This window comes from Gracilinanus agilis, chromosome 3 (assembly GCF_016433145.1).
Source record: "Gracilinanus agilis isolate LMUSP501 chromosome 3, AgileGrace, whole genome shotgun sequence".
Classification (NCBI taxonomy): Eukaryota; Metazoa; Chordata; class Mammalia; order Didelphimorphia; family Didelphidae; genus Gracilinanus; species Gracilinanus agilis.
Window position 1 is genome coordinate 412259790 of NC_058132.1, and position 13938 is coordinate 412273727.

Here is a 13938-nt window from a genome sequence, read left to right on the forward strand (position 1 = left end):
AAGAACAAAAATCAAGAATATCAAGGGAAATAATGAAAAAAAAAGTGAAGGAAGTTGGCCTAGCAGTACCAGATATTAAACTATACTATAAAGCAGTAGTCATCAAAACAATATGGTACTGTTTAAGAGACAGAAGGAACGATCAGTAGAATAACCTTGGAGTAAGTGACGTCAGCAACCAACTTTTGGGACAAAAATTTGAAAAAATTTGACTATTTGACAAAAACTGTTGGGAAAATTAGTAAACAATATGGGAGAAATTAGGTTTAGATCAACATCTCACACCTTACACCAAGATAAATTCAGAATTGGTGAATGACTTGAAAATAAAGAAGGAAACTATAAGAAAATTAGGTGAACACAGAATAGTATACTTGTCAGATCTCTTGGAAAGGGAAAAATTTTAAAACCAAGCAAGAGTTAGAAAAAATTACAAAATGTAAAATAAATCATTTTGATTATATTAAATTAAAAGGGTTTTGTACAAACAAAAACAATGCAACCAAAATCAAAAGGGAAACAACAAACTGGGAAAAATATTTATAACAAAAAACTCTGACAGAGGTCTAATTACTCAAATATTCAAGGAGCTAAATCAATTGTACAAAAAAATCTAGCCATTCCCCAATTGATAAATGGGCAAGGAACATGAATAGGCAATTTTCAGATAAAGAAATCAAATGTATCAATAAGCACATGAGAAAGTATTCTAAATCTCTAATAATTAGAGAAATGCAAATCAAAACTACTCTGAGGTACCACCTCACACCTAGCAGATTGGCTAAAATGAAAGAAGGGGAGAGTGATGAATGTTGGTGGGGATGTGGCAAAATTGGGACACGAATGCCTTGCTGGTGGAATTGTGAACTGATTCAACCATTCTGGATGGCAATTTGGAACTATACCCAAAGAGCCCTAAAAGACTGCCTGCCTTTTGATCCAGCTATAGAATTGTTGGGTCTATACCCCAAAGTGATCATAGATAAACAGACTTGTACGAAAATATTTATACCCGTGCTTTTTGTGGTGGCAAAAAAAACTGGAAAAGGAGGGTATGCCCTTCAATTGGGGAATGGCTGAACAAATTGTGGTATATGCTGGTGATGGAATACTATTGTGCTCAAAGGAATAATAAACTGCAGGAATTCCTTGTGAACTGGAAAGACCTCCAGGAATTGATGCAGAGTGAAAGGAGCAGAGCCAAAAGAACATTGTATACAGAGACTGATACACTGTGGTAAAATCGAATATAATGGACTTCTGTACTGATGGCAAAGCAATGACCCAGGACAATTCTGAAGGTCTTTTGGTAAAGAACGCTACCCACATTCACAGGAAGAACTGAAGGATTGGAAACACAGAAGAAAAACAACCGCTTGAAGACATAGGTTGATGCAGACACGGATGAGGATGTAGACCCGAAACGACCACACCAATGCAACTATCAATAATATGTAAATAAGTCTTGATTGATCACACATGTTAAAACCAGTGGAAATGTGCATTGGATATGTGGGTGGTGGTCAAGGGAAAAGTAAAAACAAGAATCATGTAACTATGGAAAATTTTTCTAAAAAAATAAAATATTTAAATTAAAAAAATATATATATATATATATAATAAAACAGTAAATATCCCTTTTCTAAAAGCTAATCAAGTCAAGGCTAACATGAAATTATTAGAGAACATCTTGGATGGGAACACATGAACACCAATCCTTCAGGGTAACTCATATTTCGCTGAGGTATGATATCAGCTGCCTTCTGGGGGACCTAGCCTGCCCATGTAAATGGAAGTGGTATTGGCCTAGAATAGGTTTTATACTATTGGACCCTGTTTGAAATAAATATTGGATTTTTGTAAGTGCAAATTGAGAAATTCTTTGCCCAGGATATTTATTATTAAATACCTTACCTTTAGGGGAATCAGAGAAAAAGTCACACTTTTCTTTCTCATTTGAAACTATAAGTTTTTAGAATTTGGTTTTCTTTAAAAGCCATATAAATGTCTTTATTATAAATTGTATTTGTTTACATGCTCTAGTACTAATATTTGTTGTGCTACTGAATATAATTGTTTTAAATATATTTTCATTTATTTTATTAAATATTTCTTAATTTAATTTCTATAAATTACAATTCGTTTTTTAAATTTTGAGTTTGGAACTCAATTCTCTCCTTTCCACCCACCTCTCCCCTACCCACTCCAAAGGCAAGCAATGTGATATCAATAGTACATGGAATGGGGGGCAGCTGGGTAGCTCAGTGGAGTGAGAACCAGGCCTAGAGACGGGTGGTCCTAGGTTCAAATCTTGCCTCAGACACTTCCCAGCCATCTGACCCCGGTTAAGTCTCTTGACCCGCATTGCCTACCCTTACCACTCTTCTGCCTTGGATCCAATTGGTTCCAAGACAGAAGGTAAGGGTTTAAAAAAATAGTACATGTAATAAAAAACACATTTCCTTATTAACCATGTCACAAAAGAAAATGCATACACAAAATAAATAAATGAAATGAAAAAAAATATATATCTGCACTCAGACTCCAGAAGTTATCTCTGGCGATGGATTACATTTTGGATCCTGAGTCCTTCAGAATTTTCTTGAGTCATGGTCACTTCTTCATTGCCTTGAACAGACTAAATCTTTCACAGTTGATCACCCTTCCAATACTGCTATTACTGTATACAATGTTCTCTTGTTTCTGATCACTTCACTGTGTTAGTTAATATGTCTCCCTGGGTTTTCTGAAAACATTTTCATCAATATTTCATAGAGCACAATGGTATTTCATTATAATCATATACCACAACCTGTTCAGGAATTCTTCAAATGATGGGCATCCTTTTCAATACTACAAAAAGAGCTGGTATAAATTACTTTTTGGACAAATGGGTCCTTTTCCCTCTTCTTTGTTCTCTTTGGGATAATAGTAGTAATATTGCAGGATCAAAAAGTTTACACAATTTTATAGCATTTTGAGTGTAGCTCCAAATTGTTTTCCAGAATAGTGGGACCATCATGCATTAATGTCCCTATTTTTACACATCTCCAGTTTTTGTCATTTTCCATTTCTGTCATGTAAGCTAATATGATAGGTATACAATGGTACCTCAGAGTTGCCTAATTGGCATTTATTTCTCCAATCGATAATGATTTATATCATTTTCTATAACTATTGATAGCTTTGTGAATCTTTATTATTCAGATAGATATAAGATATATGGATTTTTGAATCATTAAAATGCTGATGCTAGCAGTTTGCCTAGAACACACCAATAATACATATATGCTCTTTTTTTTTTTTGCTTTTGCTTTTAAATATTCCTAGAATTCTTGCCTTGTTTATGGCATGAATCCTGAAAGATTATCTAAGATGCCCTAGTATCCTTGTATAATCAACCATAATTGCTTATTAGAGAACTGCATATTTGGAGGGGGCGCTTTTCTAAATTTGTTTTCCCTGAAGTTAACTTGTTTATGTTTCTTATGTGCATTTCCTTCTGCTGTACAAAAGTTTTGTTTTGTTTAAATAAAATAAATCAACAAAGGGTATTACTTATACATCAGAGCAAAGAGCAATATTAGAAGAGCTCTAAGGGAATGCCATCTTATACCACCATACTCCCTAGCAATATGTGTAAATTACATGTCATGCGTATCTCACATCTGTAAGAAAATATGTCCCTAAGTGGACAAAGGAATCTTCAACAAAGGTAATAGTTTATTAGACTAAGTGTACAGTATAGCTTGTATAGCAGGTACCTACTCGACTGGTTATGTTGACAAAGTTTCCTATTCACATAAGGGCATAAAAGGTTCTTATGAAGTCAGCACCTTTCAGACATGGTGGATAGCCAAAGACCACTCCAGTCACCACATTCTGTCTGCTGAAATAAAAGGTATAAGGAGAGCTATATCTACCTAAGTGCTACTATCCTTGTTACATGTCTTCCCTATATAAAGGCTAAGTAAACTTCCTTTTGTTAACTATTTGGTTACTTTATTTCATCTTAATATCAACTCGAAAGCAACAGTGCCAGTTTCAAAACCACTCCTAATACTGGAGTACCTCTGAAGGGTTTTACGGTTCTTTTAATTCAATCAGCTCAAGTCCTCATTCTTATATGTCCTAACCAAAATCAATCACCAGGTATTAGCACTTAATATCATCTAACCGATAAACATCAATATGCTCTTACAAAAGGATATTCACTAAAAGTATCTAGCAAAAAACAATTTGCAAATTTATCCCCCATGGACAAAAGCATTTTCTCCTTTCTACAATGCCAGGGAGTATAGGCTCAAACTTAAAGTGACTACCGTGAATATTTGTTCTACTAAATTCTGGGTGATATATAGCCACTGAGTTATTTACTTCCTTGCCACTGGACACAGTATCTTGGGAGCTCATCTGTCAAGTTAACCTTCTTCTGAACAGGATCAAAAAACTATCTCCTGGGGGCTATACTGCTTCAGAGGACTCTAGTATGGACTCAAGTTCTTAGATGTCTGGTAGCTCTAATGACCTATTGAAACTAAAAAGGAGAGAGCTTAATCTATTTCATATAATATACTCCATCACCTAAGAGTAGAAAAAAAAGAAGAGACAATAAATGAATAAATGAATGAATGAATGGGTAAAGCAAAACAGGGTTTTTTTGTGTTTATAAGCCACATAGAACCCCAGACCTTTTTCCCCTTTTGAAAGCTTTGATTATCACCAGGAAATAGATTTGATACATATGTACTCAATTGTAGTTGTTCCAAATTTTGATTGGGAATAGGAAAAAATGTACTAAAAAGACCTTATAAAAGTTTTGTGCCTAACAAAATAGGGGACTAGACTCCAATCGTCACAAATTCTCAAATCTTTCCAAAATAGGCATTATACAGAAGAAATAAAAATAATTTCTGTCACCATAGTATAGAACAACAAGAACCCAAATAAGATAGAAACCAAATGAACAAACAACAAAAAACAAAAATAAAAATTAATCCCCAACCCCTAAAGTTCACCATGTCAGCCCATGAGGCTGGCAGCACAAGCACATAAATCAATCCTAACAGTACCACTTCTCCTACTTTCCTATGCCAAAAGGCATACATTTCCTCAGCCTTCACTAGCATTGCAGTAGCTCTCTGTGCTGCAACAGAATTCATCTAAAGAGTAGAAATTATAAATTGCACCGCCATGTGGAAATCAAGATGAGGGACAGTTACCTGATTATAGAATGAACTGAGCTGGCAGGAGCTGGCAGGTGCCAAGGCAGTTGAGGATCATGTCTAAAAGCAAGGATTTGAACTGAGAAGAGATCTCAATTTTGAGATTGGAATTGGTGAGGGTGGGCTTGGTAAGGATAGGCCATAGAAGAGCTTTTTCAGCCAGCAACCTGTACCAATCAATTTCATCAATCCCTGATCCTGAATCAACCTGATCCTGAAATAACCTGAACCAGAATTAACCATCAAGAAGAAACAGCAACAGCTATCTGCAGAATAACCTTGATTTAGGTTGGGGCCAGTCTGGCCCAACCAGACTGGCAACTGGCAAACCTGATTATCATCAATCCAAATATCATCACAACATCACTAGTCTTATCTATTTAAGGACTTCCTGTTTCACTTCTTCCCAGCCATTACCCTGCTTCCCTTCCCTAAGCCTGTTGGCAATAAATCTTCAAACTTACCATAGACTTGACTTCCTCTATAATCCTAGGGCTTGGTGATTACATCTTTGGGATATTAGAAGGGAAGAGATGAAGTGTACACTTTATAACAAAATTTAATTCGCAGTCAATCAAGCATTATCCAATTAGGCCAAAGTGTTGGTTAGACAAGTATTTATATAATTCTAACAGTAGATTCTTTGTCTGGTAGGCTACTCTAACACTGTTATATCTGGAGTTTGAGTCCAGCAGATTCTCCATATTTTGTAGCAGCTACTGCTGTGGGTGGTCCTTTGGGATTCACTACTACAATTTGAGTGTTTCACTTGGGATTCACTCACTTTACCCTACTTCATATCCTCATACCATCGGGATTATCGTAACAAGTAGCTCTCTGTGCTGCAACAGAGTTCATCTAAAGAGTAGAAAAACAGAAAGAATGGGAGTAGGACTGCACAGTGCTGTTTGGCATTCAGTTAAGCCTAAGGGTAAAATAGTAACCATGTAAGACTAATTCTGTCCCACTAGCAACCACTTCTGGGCAGAACCAGATAGAGAATCAGGATTTGCACAGTTTGGAGGAGTCTGAGAAACTTTGAGATCTAACCACCAAGAAAACTGGCATCAGAAGGGAGAGAGTTGGAAAGTGAACAACGAGGAAATGTAATGGGGAAAAGTCTGAAAATTTTAATGATCTCAAGAGGAAATGGAACACTAGTGTGCCATAAGAAATTACAAAGTAGATGATCACAAAAATTCCTGGAAACATTTATATGAAGTTATGCAAAATGAAGTGAGCAGAACTAGGAGAATTTAAACACAATAACAGCAATAATATATGATGAACACCTGTGAATGGCTTAACTTTTATCAACAAGGCAAAGGTCCTTTACAACTCCCAAAGATTCATAACCAAAAAAAGGATATCCACCACCACAGAAGGTACTTCAAAGTTGTTTTGATTTGCATTTCTATAATCAGGAGGGATTTAGAATACTTTTTCATGTGCTTATTGATAGTTTTTATTTCTTCATGTGAAAACTACTTATTCGTATCCCTTGACCATTTGTCGATTGAATAATGGCTTTGAAGCCATCTTTCTTGTCATTTCTAATAGCACAAGAGTATTCCATCACAATTGTTTGTCACGACTTGTTCAGCTAGTCTCCAAATGATGGACATCCCCTCAATTTTTAATTCTTTCCCGCCACAAAAAGAGCTGCTATAAATACTTTTGAAGATTAAGGTTTTTTTCCCTTTTCTTTGATCTCTTTGAGAGATAGACCGGGTATAAGTATTGCAGGGTCAAACAACATGCACAGGTTTATAGCCCTTTGGGTATATTGTTCTCCAAAATGCTGAGACTAGTTCAAAACCACACCATCAGTGCATTTTTCAATTTTTCAACATCCTCTCCAGCATTTGTTAGCCTTTCTTACAGGTGTAAGGTAGTACCTCATTTCTCAGTCAGGACTCATTTCTAAATTTATATAGAGAACTAAACCAAATTTATAAAAATAAAAAGCCATTTCTCAATTGATAAATGGTTGAAGGATATTAACAAGCAGTTTGCAGAATAAATCAAAGTTATCAATATCAATATGAAAAATCTTCTAAATAACTACTAATCAGAGGAACACAAATTAAAACAATTCTCTACTATATTTGTGATTTATTTTGTTGTTGTTGTTGTTGTTTTTTAAACCCTTAACTTCTGTGTATTGGTTCCTAGGTGGAAGAGTGGTAAGGGTGGGCAATGGGGGTCAAGTGACTTGCCCCGGGTCACACAGCTGGGAAGTGTCTGAGGCCAGATTTGAACCTAGGACCTCCCGTCTCTAGGCCTGACTCTCAATCCACTGAGCTACCCAGCTGCCCCCTATATTTGTGATTTAAAAGAGCAAAACCAGAATTTTGATACATGTAGGGGTTCACTTGGGATAAGCATTGGGCCCTTTATATTTGAAGGGACCTACTTGAGCTATCCATCTAGGATTCTGTATTTGATCCCCTAATTTTGAGAAGCAATAGAAAATAATTCCTAGGTTTTTTCTCTTTTTAATATTGAATTTGTACACTGGTTAGTTTTTCTACTGTTTCCTTTAGAAGTTAGAACTGATCCTTTAGAGTAACTTTTGTATAGTTTAATATTTCAATACTGTTCCCTGTTATATAATATAATTAAATATATCTGATTATATATAATATAATTATAATTATAATAAATCATTATATATACTATAAAATATCATATACTGACTTTTACAAGCATTGCCACTGAGGTGGTTATTAAGAGAAAGATGGACTTCTTACTCCTAAAATGTGCATGTCTTTCTTTTGTTGTAAAAGTTCATGTTTTCTCCTGTTTTTTTCAGGGGACCTCATTTACTAGTCCAATTGTGGTTGAATATAAAATTCCCCTCTAATTTCCCTTTCAGTAATAAATATCATTTCGAGAAGTTTCTCCCCAATTATAAACTAAAGGTAGTATTATACTAATTTTATAAATAAAGCAATTGAAATTCAGAAAGCTTGTCAACTACCTAAGGTAAAATTCCAAAGGACATATTCTTGGCCTCTATAATAATAGAAATAACTATGTAAAGTAGTTAAGGAGTTGAATTTGGAATTAGGAAAATCTGATTTTTGACCTCTATTTCCTAGTCTTCTGATTCAAGACAGATCACTGAATCCCTACAATCCTCAATTCTCTAACTATAAAATAGAGATAATAATAACTACAAGTTATAAGGACCAAATGAGATGATGTATTTAAAGCACTTTACAAACCTTAAAGCTGATGAAAATGTAAGATAATATTGGCAATAGATAATAGTAACTGTTCTTGGTTCTCCACTCAATAGTTTTGACTGGCAATGGTGGCAAAATTGATTTGAATTTTATTATTCTCCCTTCATCTCTCTGGGGAGATGCCTATCTTCAGATTTGAGAGTTTTGTTCAATAGCACAGGAACAGCCTAATGTTCTTCATCACTTCCATGAAAACAGGACATTAAGGGAAATTGCATTGTATTCCATCAGAAAAAATAATGCTATACTGTGTTGCTTCTCTAAAGTCTTATCTGATGTCTTGTCAAGTTAAGAAAGGATCAAGCTAGAAAGACTTTGAATGCAAGCCCAATATGAACAAAGGCTGTTTAAGAAACACTTGTACAAACAAGTGGTCAGTCTGATTTTAGCGGTGTTTGTGAACTTATAAAAATTTTTTAGCAATGTTCTTGCAATTGTGTCAATATCATATGAAGTATATTGGCAATGTACAACAAAGCTATTCAATAGGCACTTAAAAAACACAAATATTTTCCATAGAAATAGAGCTACACATGCACATATGTATATGTATGTGTTTGTATATATATATGTGTGTGTGTTTCATATGTGTATCAAGGTATAAAATATTATTTTAAAATATTTACCTATAATATTGTTAGTTTAAAAGTATCATATTACAAGGGTCATTTAGTTCAAGACACTGCAAAGTCTGGGAGATTAACAATCTTTTTAAGTTGATGCATATTAATTATTATTTTTGTGGAAAACACATTGTAAAAATGTCAACTTTATTATATTGTTCATGTACAGGTCATATTTAATATAAATGAATGAATGAATGGATAAATAAATAAATAAATGTTCAAATCAGGGAATGATGTTTCTCTATGCAATATATCTTCAAAGCTGAATAGATGTTTGTTATTGTTGTTTTCTTTACTTTAGCCTTATGACCAAAGTATTCTGCTGTTTCACAGTGAGAAAGTTAGATTAGTTAAAGATCCAGGAAATTTGCATATGTTTCACCAAAGCACTTTCAGCTGAAGTCTAATCATTACAGAAGGATTGAACACCATGGAATTCCCAATGGAAAAACTGACAATGGTTTTCAGCAAAGTACATAGACTTCATAACTTCTCATTTCCCTTCAGCAAAATTTTAAACTGCCATTGATTTTTCATTATATGAAGGAAATGGGACATTTTAAATTAATTATTTTATACTGACCTCTTCAAGAAAAGGAAAGGAGATATAACTAATTTTATAAATAGGGAAGACAAGAAGACAAGCTCATTTGACAGAGGTCTCTGGGAAGAGAACAGTAGGAGGTAGTATTGTGTTCTCAAAAGAGCATTAGATAATACAAAGGTCTGGGTTTTAATCTTAGTCCTACTATTAAATGCCTAACAGTAATGAAATAACAGCCTTTCTCATCCCAAGTTTAATCTTTTGAAGGTGAAGATAATAACACTGACTCAACTCACTTCACAAGATTGTTATGAGGATTAAATGGCATAGTGTATATGAAAGTGGATAGAAAAGTATATGGCAATATACATAAATATGATACACTACACTGGTTTGTTCCTGACCTTAAATCCCAAACTGTCTATAAGAAACTCAATTACAGTCAACAATAAAATCATCATTTTTTTGTTTATTTTCCCAGTAGCTTACCACTACCATACCAATTGGGACCATGTACCAAGTGGCCATTTATAGTAAAAGAACTAAGATTTATACTGGCCTCTGGTGCCACTTTTCTTTTGTGAGCAAATTCTCTTGTATCTTCTATAGTTTTGAAGTTTTCCCTTTATCCCCTTGTATTAATGGAAGTCTGATTCCCTCTTGACAGTAACTCCTTTGTAATCATATGTGATGGAAGTCTTCTCTCATCCCTGAATACTATACTCACTCCACCCACAAACAATTCCTGCCCATCCATCATTATCACTTTCAATTATTTTACTATCATCTCTCAATAAAATCTCCTCTTTTGAAGTCTACAACATTATATAATACCACCATTTTACATACAACTATTGAATTTTAAAACTTCCATATTTTGCACTTTGGAACATCCACCACCTTCTTCAGTAATTCTAATGTTTGTTGTTGAACTCTCTTTTTTATATTCTGCTGTCACACTACTTCGTGAATCTAAAATCCAAGATTAGCTGATGACCCTTCCTTTTTCTAGCTGCACAGTTCCTCAAATTCAATAAGAAAATTTTATTTCTACTCCAGTAACGCACAAGAAAGGTCACATGTTAAACCTCTTAATGATAGAATTTTATTTTTATTTTTTTAGTAGTAAAGGATAATGAACAAATAGTGGATCTGGAATCAGAAAATCTTAGTTTAAGTCATTCTCTGTGCAAATCATGTATATCTCTTTGGGGCTTATTTTTCCCCTCTGTAAAATTAAAAGGCTGAATTCAATGATCTCAAAAATCACTTTGAACTCTAATCTATAATCCATTAACTAGGACAATGGAATCTGATGGGCACACAGGTGAATCTTAATGAAAATTATGTCAAACAAAAGCAATGCTCAGGTAGCATATGTAATGTGAATGTCAGAGCCTGATTTCTGACTAACATATTGGAGTAAATCTTAGAAATCTTTATATGATTACCATTACCCCTTGGAAATAAAATACTAGAAACAGGTTCATGTTTCTTAAAGAACTTACTAGTTCCTCTGCAAATAATTAGTGCTAAAAAATCACTGACCATAATACAATTTTTGTTAAACATTTACTTTCTGTCTTAGAATCAGTATTAAGTATTGGTCCCAAGGCAGAAGAGTAGCATAATGACAAGGCAATAAGGATTTAAGTGACTTGCTCAAGATCACAGTTAGGAAATGTCTAAGATCGTATTTGAACTTCAGACTTCCCATCTCCATTTCTATCACTGAGCAACCTCAGTGTACCCAAAATGCAGTTTTAAGAAAGTAAGTAAAGGACACAGAATGTACTAGCATTTCAGCCTCTTTAGCTAGAAAAATGAATACAGACATAGAAAGTATAAATAATTCATATTATATAAATTATATGCAAAATGCACACAGATACATACAAATACATACAGATTTATAGGCATATTTGGATATATGGAAATATGAACTTACATACATATAAGATATATATATATATAATTTGACCTAACTTATGCTGATTTTTACTACTTACTATTACGCTGTGACTGTAACAATTCTTTTTTAAATTTTATTTAATTAATTAATTTAGAATATTTTTCCATGGTTACATGATTCATATTCTTTTTCTCCTCTCCTCCCACCCCGCTCCCCAAAAAAGGAGCAATTCCACTGGGTTTTACATGTTTCATTGATCAAGACCTATTTCCATATTATTAATGTTTGCATTGGGATGATCATTTAGAGTCTATATCCCCAATCATGTCCCCATCGACCCATGTGATCAAGCAGTTGTTTTTCTTCTGTAACAATTCTTTTTGCAATTAGAATTTCAAGATGTGAATTTAAATGTACTTTCTATGTTTTTAGCATATTGACAAAAAGGTCACTGAACTGAAGCATCACTATCAATTCATACCTCTCCTTTCTTTTCCATTTTATTTTCCTTAATTATAGTAATTAAGCTTCCTTTAATTATTTCAGATTCATAATAGAAAAGAGACCTATAAAGAGATGGGGAAGCCTAAAATTAATTTAAGTTTCACTCATATAATTTTCACATTAATCTCTGAATGGTCTACTCAGTGCAGCAACAGCTCTTCTTTCTCTCCAGCAGTCATCTACAACCTCTGATGCCCCAACAAATATGTCAAAGAGACCCACAGTTGACATTGATCTCAACACCACTTACTCCTGTGTTGGAGTCTTCCAACATGGGAAAATGGAGATCATTGCTAATGACCAAGGAAACAGGACCACCCCAAGCTACATTGCCTTCACTGACACAGAACATTTAATCAGTGATGCTTCAAATAATCAAGTTGCAATGAACTCCTCCAACATAGTCTTTGATGCATCATGTAACTGTTCAGTCAGACATGAAGCATTGGCCTTTCATGGTGTTGAATGATGCAGGCAGGCCTAAGGTCCAAGTGGAGTACAAAGGGGAGACCAAAAGTTTCTATCCAGAAGTATCATCTATGGTCATGACCAAGATGAAAGAAATTGCTGAAGTTACTGTGGGAAGATTGTCATAAATGCTGCTGTCACAGTACCAGCCTACTTCAGTGATTCCTAACATCAGGACAACAAAGATGCTGTTTTCAATGAACCAACTGCTGCTACTATTGGTTATGACTTGGACAAAAAGTTGGTGCTGAGAAAAATGTGTTGATCTTTGACCTTGGAGGTGGTACCTTCGATGTCTTCATCCTTACCTTTGAGTAAGGTAAGTACCTCATCTTTGAAGTCAAGTCCACAGCTGAGGACACCTGCTTGGATGGTGAGGACTTTGACAACTGCATGGTCAACCATTTCATTGCCTCAAGCAAAAGCACAAGAAAGACATCAGTGAGAACAAGAGGCTATCAACCATCTGTGCACTGTTTGTGAACATGCAAGGAAAACTTTTCCAGTACAAAGGCCGGTATTGAGATTGATTCCCTCTATGAAGGTATCAACCTCAATCACCCAGACCTTTTTTGAAGAGCTGAACACTGACCTCTTTCATGGCACACTCTTCCATGATTCCATGATTTCAAAACTGAGGAACAAAGTTAAGTGATGAATAAATTCACACAATCAGCAAATGGCATAACCAGAATTTTCACTCTGATATTATGATAGGAAATCCATTGCTGCTTGTACTCTACCACAGATATCAGTCATCAAGAACGTGCTTTTAAAGTTGACAAAGAGAGCCACTTACAGAAGTGTGATGTAATAACTTCTATATTATTTCTATATTATATTATAATGTATATATTATTTATATTCTATATAAATAGTGAGAGCAGAAAAGGGAACAAGTGTCTCATCCATTAATATCAACCTTTCTGCCAATAGAGATTCATATTCTGAAAGAAGTGATATGTTAAGTACTTAAATAATATATTAAGTATTGGAACTGAGTAAATTAGCTTATCTTATCAATTAGAAACTCCTAAAAATTCACTTCAAAGAAAATCAAAAGGAGACAATTGGGAGTACCATTCTAAAGGGCACTCTGGGTGGTAAGTACAAAAGATAAGAATTGGTTGGTGGGACTGTTTTGGAGTAGGGATGAGGAAGTCAAAAAAAAGTAGCAAGATAAAGGCATTTGTTATGTAGGAAGAAGGAAATTCTGAATTATAAGAATTAAAGTAAGAAGTCAAATTTTTCTGACATTTAATTAATGGTAAGTACCAAGTATAAAGAAACTAAATTGCCTCCCAAATTCTAATTAGAACAGAGACACTTGCCTTTGCATTTCCTATCTTTTAGATCAGTGATTCCCAAATTGTGTGCCACTGCCCCCTGGTGGGTGCTGCAGCGATCC

The 13938-nt window shown here is 34.5% G+C and overlaps 1 pseudogene; it reads left to right on the top strand.

Annotated features, from left to right (window-relative positions):
• Positions 1 to 12267: 12267 nt before the first annotated feature.
• On the top strand, positions 12268 to 13185 carry LOC123241638 (annotated as a pseudogene).
• Positions 13186 to 13938: the final 753 nt, after the last annotated feature.